The following is a 10,367-nucleotide window of genomic DNA, read 5'->3' as shown; positions in this document are numbered from 1 at the left end:
AGAGACACCACAACACCACATAAAGAGAGACACCACAACACTACAGTACATAAAGAGAGACACCACAACACTACAGTACATAAAGAGAGACCTAAGACAACAACATAGCATGGCAGCAACACATGACAACACAGCATGGTAGCAACACCACATGACAACAACTTGGCAGCAGCACAACATGGCAGCAGCACAAGACATGGTACAAACATTATTGGGCAGACAACAGCACAAAGGGCAAGAAGGTAGAGACAACAACACATCACGCGAGGCAGCCACAACTGTCAGTAAGAGTGTCCATGATTGAGTCTTTGTTGATAGTGCCTCTGGATTTCCTGTCTCTGTTTCCTGTCTGGTACAGAAAATAGATGTATTTGATTGATTAAGTGATTGTATCAAAAAGGATGAATTAAAACATGAAACAAATAGGTGCGGCAGGTAGCTTAGTGGTTAAGAGCGTTGTGCCAGTAACCGAAAGGTCGCTGGTTCTAATCCCCGAGCCGACTAGGTGAAAAATCTGTTGATGTGCCCTTGAGCAAGGCACTTAACCCTAGTTGCTCTGGATAAGAGTGTCTGCTAAATGACTAAAATGTAAATATAAAAATACCCAGACTCACTCCACTCACCCAGGGGCTTGGGTTCCCTGTGGTTGTAGTTCTACCTACATGCTGTAGTGTCTGCTAGATAGCCTAGGTCCAAGTCCTAACTGACCATGAGCCCAGTGTCCCAGTGTTTACACCCACACCTCAGACGTTCCCCTCTCTCTAACCTCCTGGCCTTGCCACGGGTGTCTGCAAGAGTCATTTTATTTTATTATAAATTTCTCTCAGCCAGTCATCAGTCATTTGTGTAAGTGCCGTGCATGTTGAATGCCGTGCACGCCTATAAGCGTGCTGAAAGTCTGTTGTTTACTTATTTACTGTAAAATAGTATCTGGTCAAACACTATTTTTTCCAAAAGTTTAATAAGGGTTGGTAACAGGCTGATTGGTCGGCTATTTGAGACAGTGAAGGGTGCTTTTCTATTCTTGGGTAGCGGAATGACTTTTGCTTCCCTCCAGGCCTGAGGGCACACACATTTTTGATTGAAGAAATGGCAAATAGGAGTGGCAATATCGTCCGCTATTATCCTCAGTAATTTTCAATCCAAGTTGTCAGACCCTGGTGGCTTGTCATTGTTGACAGACAACAATACTTTTTTCACCTCTTCCACACTCACTTTACGGAATTCAAAATTACAACGCTTGTCTTTTATAATTTGGTCATTTATACTTGGATGTGTAGGTTCGGTGTTTGTTGCTTGCATGTCTTGCCTAGGTTTGCTACTCTTGCCAATGAAAAAATCATTAAAGTAGTTGGCAATATCAGTGGGTTTTGTGATGAATGAACGATCTGATTCAATGAATGATGGAGCTGGGTTTGCCTTTTTGCCCAAAATTTCATTTAAGGTGCACAAAGCTTTTACTATCATTCTTTACATAATTTATCTTTGTTTCATAGTATAGTTTCTTCTTCTTTTTGTTCTGTTTAGTCACATGATTTCTCAATTTGCAGTAGGTTTGTGCAGCCAGACTTATTAGCCATTCCTTTTGCCTCATCCCTCTCAACCACATCATTTTCCAACTCCTCATCAATCCACGGGGATTTAACAGTTTTTACAGTCATTTTCTTAATGCGTGCATGCTTATTAGTAATTGGAGTAAGCAATTTCATAAATGTGTCAAGTGCAGCGTCTGGTTGCTCCTCATTACACACCACAGATCAGCAAATATTATTTACATCATCAACATAGGAATCACTTCAAAACCTTTTGTAGGACCTCTTATACACAATATTAGGTCCAACCTTTGGAACTTTGGTTTTCCTAGATATGGCTACCATATTGTGATCAGTACATCCGATGGATTAGGATACAGCTTTGAAGCTGATTTCTGCTGCATTAGTAAAGATGTGATCAATACATGTGAATGATTTCATTCCTGTGCTGTTTGTAAATACCCTGGTAGGTTGACTGATAACCTGAACCAGGTTGCAGACACTGGTTACAGTTTGAAGCTTTTTCTTGAGTGGGCAGCTTGGTGAAAGCCAGTCAATATTTAGGTCACCCAGAAAATATACCTCTGTTGATATCACATACATTATCAAGCATTTCACACATATTATCCAGATACTGACTGTTAGCACTTAGTGGTCGATAGCAGCTTCTCACAAGAATGGGCTTCAGGTGAGGCAGGTGAACCTGTACCCATATTAATTATTATTATTTGACATGAGATCGTCTCTAAGCTTTACTGGAATGTGGTTCTGAATATAGACCGCAACACCGCCCCCATTGGCATTTCTGTCTTTTCTGTAGAACTTATAACCACGTATTGCTACCACTATATCACCAAAGGTATTATCTAAGTGAGTTTCAGAGATAGTCAGTATATGAATGTCATGTGTTACTAGCAAGTTATCGATTTCATTAACCTTGTTTCTTAGGCTACATATTTTAATTTGGGCTATTTTTAACACTTTTCTGGGATGCTTGATTGTTTTGATTACTTTACTGAGTGGCTTATCAGAAGCAGACATGACAGTGATATTTATGTTTGCTGATAGTGCAGGGTGATATGACTGTGTTATGACTGCTATGACTTATATGACTGTGATATGTCTGATAAGACTGATATGACAGATATGACTGATATAACTGTGATATTACTGATATGACTGTGATATGACTGTGATATGACTGTGATATGAATGTAATATGACTGTGATATGACTGATATGACTGATATGACCCCCGTGTAGCTCAGTTGGTAGAGCATGGTGCTTGCAATGCCAAGGTTGTGGGTTCGTTTCCCACGGGGGGCCAGGGGGGCCAGTATGAAAATGGATGCACTCACTAACTGTTAGTCGCTCTGGATAAGAGCATCTGCTAAATGACTAAAATGTAAAAATGTAAATATGACTGTGATGTGACTGTTATGACTGAGATATGACCGATATGACTGAGATATGACTGATATGACTGTGATATGACTGATATTACTATAATATTAATGATATGACTGTCATATGAATGTGACATGACTGATATGACTGTGATAGGACTGATATGACTGTGATATGACTGTGATATGACTCATATAACTGAAATGACTGTGATATGACTCATATAACTGATATGACTCTTATGACTGTGATATGTGGCTTTTTTTTCCCTCCTTGAGTTAAATACACTGACTGTATCACTCGATAAGACACATGCATACAAACACAAGATAACATGCGCATTATACACACATGTACACATGGATTTTGAGCTATAGATATGTGGTAGTAGAGTTGAGGCCTGAGGGCACACACTTAATATGTTGTGAAATCTGTTATGAATGTATTGTAATGTTTTTAAAATGTATGACTGCTTAATTTTGCTGGACCCCAGGAAGAGTAGCTGCTGCCTTGACAGAGGGATGTTATGTTAGCTAGCTGGCTATGACTATCCAACACAACACTGGAACTCTTCTAAATCAAAGGTAAGCTTTTGGTTTTACTAATTTATTGCCACCGGGGCCCGCCGGTGTATCTGCTAAACCGTTAACTGACTATACACTGTAAAGTTATTGCATGTTTGTAGCGGGTTTACTAACGCGTTAGTTCTATTAGCTATGCTGACGATGACGTTACTTTAGCTAGTATGGTGACAATAATGTAGTCTGTGTGTAGCGGTTATGATATGTTTGGCTTGGAAATGTTTTTTTCACCTGGTCACATACAGCTGATGTGTTTTGCATTGAAGTCCACAAGCGAATGGTTCTAAGGGGGAGAGTAAAAGTAATTGAAAGTAATCAGATGACTTACTGAGTTAGGGTAATCCAAAAGTTACTGATTACAATGTTGGACAGGTAACTAGTATCTGTAACAGATTACATTTAGAAAGTAACCTAGCCAACCCTGACTATAAAGTAAAGCAATAGAGATGCACAATTGATGCAAAACTGTCTAGAAGCATATACAGTGCCTTCGGAAAGTATTCAGACCCCTTGACTTTTTCCACATTTTGTTACGTTACAGCCTTATTCTCAAATGTATTAAATAAATACAAATCCTCATCAATCTACAAACAATACTCCATAATGACAAAGTGAAAACAGGTTTTTAGAAATTGTTGCAAATGTATTACAAATAAAAACAGAAATACCTTATTTAAATAAGTATTCAGACCCTGATGAGACTCGAAATTGAGCTCAGGTGCATTCTGTTTCCATTGATCATTGTTGAGATGTTTCTACAACTTGATTGGAGTCCACCTGTGGTAAATTCAATTGATTAGACATTATTTGGAAAGGCACACACCTGTCTATATAAAGTCCCACAGTTGACAGTGCATGTCAGAGCAAAAACCAAGACATGAGGTCGAAGGAATTGTCCGTAGTGCTCCGAGACAGGATTGTGTCGAGGCACAGATCTGGGGAAGGGTACCAAAACATTTCTGCAGCATTGAAGGTCCCACTTCCTCTCTCTCTCTATGTCTCTCTCTCCGTCTCCAACTTCCTCTCTCTCTCTATGTCTCTCTCTCTGTCTCCCACTTCCTCTCTCTCCGTCTCCAACTTCCTCTCTCTCTCTATGTCTCTCTCTCTGTCTCCCACTTCCTCTCTCTCTGTCTCCCACTTCCTCTCTCTCTCTATGTCTCTCTCTCTGTGCCTCCCACTTCCTCTCCCTCTCTGTCTCTCACTTCCTCTCTCTCTCTATGCCTTTCTCTCCGCCTCCCACTTCTTCTCTCTCTCTATGTCTCTCTCTCCATCTCCCACTTCCTCTTTCTCTCTCTGTCTCCCACTTCCTCTCTCTCTCTGTCTCTCTCGCCGTCTCCCACTTCCTCTCTCTCTCCGTCTCCCACTTCCTCTCTCTCTCTCTCCATCTCCCACTTCCTCTCTCTCTATGTGTCTCCCACTTCCTCTCTCTCTATGTGTCTCCCACTTCCTCTCTCTCTATGTGTCTCCCACTTCCTCTCTCTCTATGTGTCTCCCACTTCCTCTCTCTCTCTCCATCTCCCACTTCCTCTCTCTCTATGTGTCTCCCACTTCCTCTCTCTCTATGTGTCTCCCACTTCCTCTCTCTCTATGTGTCTCCCACTTCCTCTCTCTCTCTGTCTCTCTCGCTGTCTCCCACTTCCTCTCTCTCTCTGTCTTCTACTTCCTCTCTCTCTCTCTCTGTCTGTCTCCCTCTTCCTCTCTCTCTCCCACTTCCTCTCTCTCTATGTCTCTCGCTCGTCTCCCACTTCCTCTCTCTCTCTATGTCTCTCTCTCTGCCTCCCACTTCCTCTGCCTCTCTGTCTCTCTCTCTGTCTCCCACTTCCTCTCTCTCTCTGTCTCCCACTTCCTCTCTCTCTCTATGTCTCTCTCTCCGTCTCCAACTTCCTCTCTCTCTCTATGTCTCTCTCTCTGTCTCCCACTTCCTCTCTCTCCGTCTCCAACTTCCTCTCTCTCTCTATGTCTCTCTCTCTGTCTCCCACTTCCTCTCTCTCTCTATGTCTCTCTCTCTGTGCCTCCCACTTCCTCTCCCTCTCTGTCTCTCACTTCCTCTCTCTCTCTATGTCTCTCTCGCCGTCTCCCACTTCCTCTCTCTCTCCGTCTCCCACTTCCTCTCTCTCTCTCTCCATCTCCCACTTCCTCTCTCTCTATGTGTCTCCCACTTCCTCTCTCTCTATGTGTCTCCCACTTCCTCTCTCTCTATGTGTCTCCCACTTCCTCTCTCTCTATGTGTCTCCCACTTCCTCTCTCTCTCTCCATCTCCCACTTCCTCTCTCTCTATGTGTCTCCCACTTCCTCTCTCTCTATGTGTCTCCCACTTCCTCTCTCTCTCTGTCTCTCTCGCTGTCTCCCACTTCCTCTCTCTCTCTGTCTTCTACTTCCTCTCTCTCTCTCTCTCTGTCTGTCTCCCTCTTCCTCTCTCTCTCCCACTTCCTCTCTCTCTATGTCTCTCGCTCGTCTCCCACTTCCTCTCTCTCTCTATGTCTCTCTCTCTGCCTCCCACTTCCTCTGCCTCTCTGTCTCTCTCTCTGTCTCCCACTTCCTCTCTCTCTCTGTCTCCCACTTCCTCTCTCTCTCTATGTCTCTCTCTCCGTCTCCAACTTCCTCTCTCTCTCTATGTCTCTCTCTCTGTCTCCCACTTCCTCTCTCTCCGTCTCCAACTTCCTCTCTCTCTCTATGTCTCTCTCTCTGTCTCCCACTTCCTCTCTCTCTCTATGTCTCTCTCTCTGTGCCTCCCACTTCCTCTCCCTCTCTGTCTCTCACTTCCTCTCTCTCTCTATGTCTCTCTCTCCGCCTCCCACTTCTTCTCTCTCTCTATGTCTCTCTCTCCATCTCCCACTTCCTCTTTCTCTCTCTGTCTCCCACTTCCTCTCTCTCTCTGTCTCTCTCGCCGTCTCCCACTTCCTCTCTCTCTCTCCGTCTCCCACTTCCTCTCTCTCTCTCTCCATCTCCCACTTCCTCTCTCTCTATGTGTCTCCCACTTCCTCTCTCTCTATGTGTCTCCCACTTCCTCTTTCTCTCTCTGTCTCCCACTTCCTCTCTCTCTCTGTCTCTCTCGCCGTCTCCCACTTCCTCTCTCTCTCTGTCTTCTACTTCCTCTCTCTCTCTCTCTCTGTCTGTCTCCCTCTTCCTCTCTCTCTCCCACTTCCTCTCTCTCTATGTCTCTCTCTCTGCCTCCCACTTCCTCTGCCTCTCTGTCTCTCTCTCTGTCTCCCACTTCCTCTCTCTCTCTGTCTCCCACTTCCTCTCTCTCTCTATGTCTCTCTCTCCGTCTCCAACTTCCTCTCTCTCTCTATGTCTCTCTCTCTGTCTCTCACTTCCTCTCTCTCCGTCTCCAACTTCCTCTCTCTCTCTATGTCTCTCTCTCTGTCTCCCACTTCCTCTCTCTCTCTATGTCTCTCTCTCTGTGCCTCCCACTTCCTCTCCCTCTCTGTCTCTCACTTCCTCTCTCTCTCTATGTCTCTCTCTCCGCCTCCCACTTCTTCTCTCTCTCTATGTCTCTCTCTCCATCTCCCACTTCCTCTTTCTCTCTCTGTCTCCCACTTCCTCTCTCTCTCTGTCTCTCTCGCCGTCTCCCACTTCCTCTCTCTCTCCGTCTCCCACTTCCTCTCTCTCTCTCTCATCTCCCACTTCCTCTCTCTCTATGTGTCTCCCACTTCCTCTCTCTCTATGTGTCTCCCACTTCCTCTTTCTCTCTCTGTCTCCCACTTCCTCTCTCTCTCTGTCTCTCTCGCCGTCTCCCACTTCCTCTCTCTCTCTGTCTTCTACTTCCTCTCTCTCTCTCTCTCTCTGTCTGTCTCCCTCTTCCTCTCTCTCTCCCACTTCCTCTCTCTCTATGTCTCTCGCTCGTCTCCCACTTCCTCTCTCTCTCTATGTCTCTCTCTCTGCCTCCCACTTCCTCTGCCTCTCTGTCTCTCTCTCTGTCTCCCACTTCCTCTCTCTCTCTGTCTCCCACTTCCTCTGCCTCTCTATGTCTCTCTCTCCGTCTCCCACTTCCTAACACAGAAACACAGGTTACAGATGCCTTAGCTGCACAACTGGTGTCAAGGATTCGACCTCTGACCTCTATATCTACTTACAGCCCAGCAGCCCATTGTCAACATAGTTATATTAGGAGCATCCACAATTACTGTTGAACTATGTTATGTTGTCGAGACAACTGTATGTGTCTCTCTGACCTTCTCAAGGCTCACAGACCCCTTATTCTATTATGTTGATGAGGAATAGCCGGGAGTACTGAGAGGGAAGGGGGCGCTGTGTGTGTTTGTGTGTGTGTGTGTGTGTGTGTGTGTGTGTGTGTGTGTGTGTGTGTGTGTGTGTGTGTGTGTGTGTGTGTGTGTGTGTGTGTGTGTGTGTGTGTGTGTGTGTGTGTGTGTGTGTGTGTGTGTGTGTGTGTGTGTGTGTGTGTGTGTGTGTGTGAGAGAGAGAGTGATAGAGTTCTCTTTAGCGCACTCTGGATGGTTAATCCATCCCTGGGGCAGAAACAGTTCTGTAAGTCAGTCTGTCAGTCTAGGAGCAGAGGAGCTGTCCGTTGTCCACACAACAGCTGTCTAGCTAGCTTGTCCCCTACTCACTCTGTCCTGTCCTCCACACTCAAGAAAGAGCTATACATGTCACATCATTTAGTAAGTCCATTGTCTGCATGGTTACTAATCCTTATTCGGGTCAAAATTTGATACAAAAATATAATTTACATTTTAGCAGATGCTCTTATACAGAACGACTTACAGGAGCAATTAGGGTTAAGTGCCTTGCTCAAAGGCACATCTGTCATGTTCCAGATGGCCACATATTACAAATTCTACACTGAACAAAACTATGAACGCAACATGTAAAGTGTTGGTCCCATGTTTCATGAGCTGAAATAAAATATTCCAGAAATGTTCCATACGCACAAAAAGCTTATTTCTCTAAAATGTAGTGTACAAATGTGTTTACATTCCTGTTAGTGAGCATTTCTACTTTGCCAAGATAATCCATCCACCTGACAGGTGTGGCATATCAAGAAGCAGATTAAACAGGATGATCATTACACAGGTGCACCTTGTGCTGGGGACAATAAAAGGCCACTCTAAAATGTGCAGTTTTGTCACACAACACAATGCCACAGATGCCACAAGTGTTGAGGGAGCGTGCAATTGGCATGCTGACTGCACGAATATCCACCAGAGCAGTTGCCAGAGAATTGAATGTTAATTTCTCTACCGTAAGCCACCTCAAACGTTGTTTTAGAGAATTTGGCAGTACATCCAACTGGCCTCACAACTGCAGACCACGTGTATGGAGTGTGGGTGAGCGGTTTGCTGATGTCAATGTTGTGAACAAAGTGCCCCATGGTGGCGGTGGGGTTATGGTCTGGGCAGGAATAAGCTACGGACAACGAAACACAATTGCATTTTATCTATGGCAATTTGAATGCACAGAGATACCGTGACGAGATCCTGAGGCCATTTGTCATCCACCGCCATCCCCTCATGTTTCAGCATGATAATGCACAGCCCCATTTCACAAGGATCTGAAAAAGTCCCAGTTCTTCCATGGCCTGCATCCTCACCAGACATGTCACCCATTGAGCATGTTTGGGATGCTCTGGATCAACATGTACAACATCGTGTTCCAGTTCCCGCCAATATCCAGCAACTTCGCACAGCTATTGAAGAGGTGTGGAACAACATTCGACAGGCCACAATCAACAGCCTGATCAACTCTATACAAAGGAGTGTTGCGCTGCATGAGGAAAATGGTGGTCACACCAGATACTGACAGGTTTTCTGATCCCACGCCCCTTCCTCTTTTTTAAGGTATCTGTGACCAACAGATGCATTTCTGTATTCCCAGTCATGTGAAATCCATAGATTAGGGCCTAATGATTTTTTTTTCAATTAACTGATTTCCTTATATGAACTGTAACTCAGTAAAATCGTTTAAATTGCTGCATGTTGCCTTTATATTTTTGTTCAGTATAATTACACAGTAGCCTAAGACTAATATTGAATTTCTACTTTTTTCACTAGGTGGCAGTGAGAGAGAATGCACAGCCAGACAGTCACGGACAGCTTTAAAAATATCTCCATGTCTTATTACATTGGACACCATGCTTTGGACAGTAAATATACTACGCTGTCATTTTGAAATGAGGAGTGTTTCTAAATCATTAAGTAGCCAAATTACATTTTCTCCCCTTGCTGATATGCGAATTTGTATCGAGTTAATAAAGTAGAATTCCAAATGACAGATCAATTAGTGATAGACAAGTTACTTAATACACCTTTTAACAGAGCTATCGGGCTTTCAGTAAAATATTTTTCAAGTGGACATGACACTCCCACAAATCACTGTTCTGTTTTTCTTTGATATGGTGTAACATTTCCCGCCACGTATTGAATGTATAGGTCGACTACTGCGCCTGTTTATTATAGGTTATTCGGTTTAGGACGTGGTTCTGAGGGCGCTGTGGAGTGTATGGACTATAAGCAGATGGCCTTACCGGTTGTGCATTGTATTTATTTAGCTTTTCGTTTGTCTAGTGTAATTGGATATGGCAGGCCCTAGCTCTGTCGCTGCATGCATCCCTCTCCCTCTCTCTCTCTCTCTCTCTCTCTCTCTCTCTCCCTCCCCCATCTCTCTCCAACCCCCCCTCCATCCACCCTCTCTCTCTCCAACCCCCCCACCACCCTCTCTCTCTCTCTCTCTCTCTGGTTAATTGGTACACTGACATCAGGATTATTTGTTACAGTTGAAGGCTCTATCTCCGACAATGTGGACATCAACCTGGGATATATAATTTTCTGTGACTATTTCCCAGTGACTTTTTACACACCATACCAAGCAAGGTAAGACTTGACTATTT

At 44.2% G+C, this 10,367-nt stretch overlaps 1 protein-coding gene across 4 annotated transcripts in view; it reads left to right on the top strand.

The window, feature by feature from the left end:
• The first annotated feature begins 9,938 nt into the window (after positions 1-9,938).
• Positions 9,939-10,367, top strand: part of LOC121574705 (poly(rC)-binding protein 3) — a 162,145-nt gene continuing 161,716 nt past the window's right edge. For 2 of the 4 annotated variants that reach the window (XM_041887252.2, XM_041887251.2), the window contains exon 1: positions 10,201-10,350. The gene's annotated coding sequence lies outside the window, so the exon portion shown is untranslated. Of the gene's footprint in view, positions 10,007-10,200; positions 10,351-10,367 lie in introns of those variants that run through there. The other 2 variants (XM_041887250.2, XM_041887248.2) reach the window with 2 other exon arrangements.

This window comes from Coregonus clupeaformis, unplaced genomic scaffold (genome assembly GCF_020615455.1).
Source record: "Coregonus clupeaformis isolate EN_2021a unplaced genomic scaffold, ASM2061545v1 scaf0123, whole genome shotgun sequence".
NCBI lineage: Eukaryota > Metazoa > Chordata > Actinopteri > Salmoniformes > Salmonidae > Coregonus > Coregonus clupeaformis.
The sequence above is the reverse complement of the archived record's forward strand: the minus strand, read 5'-3'. Positions and strand labels throughout refer to the sequence as shown.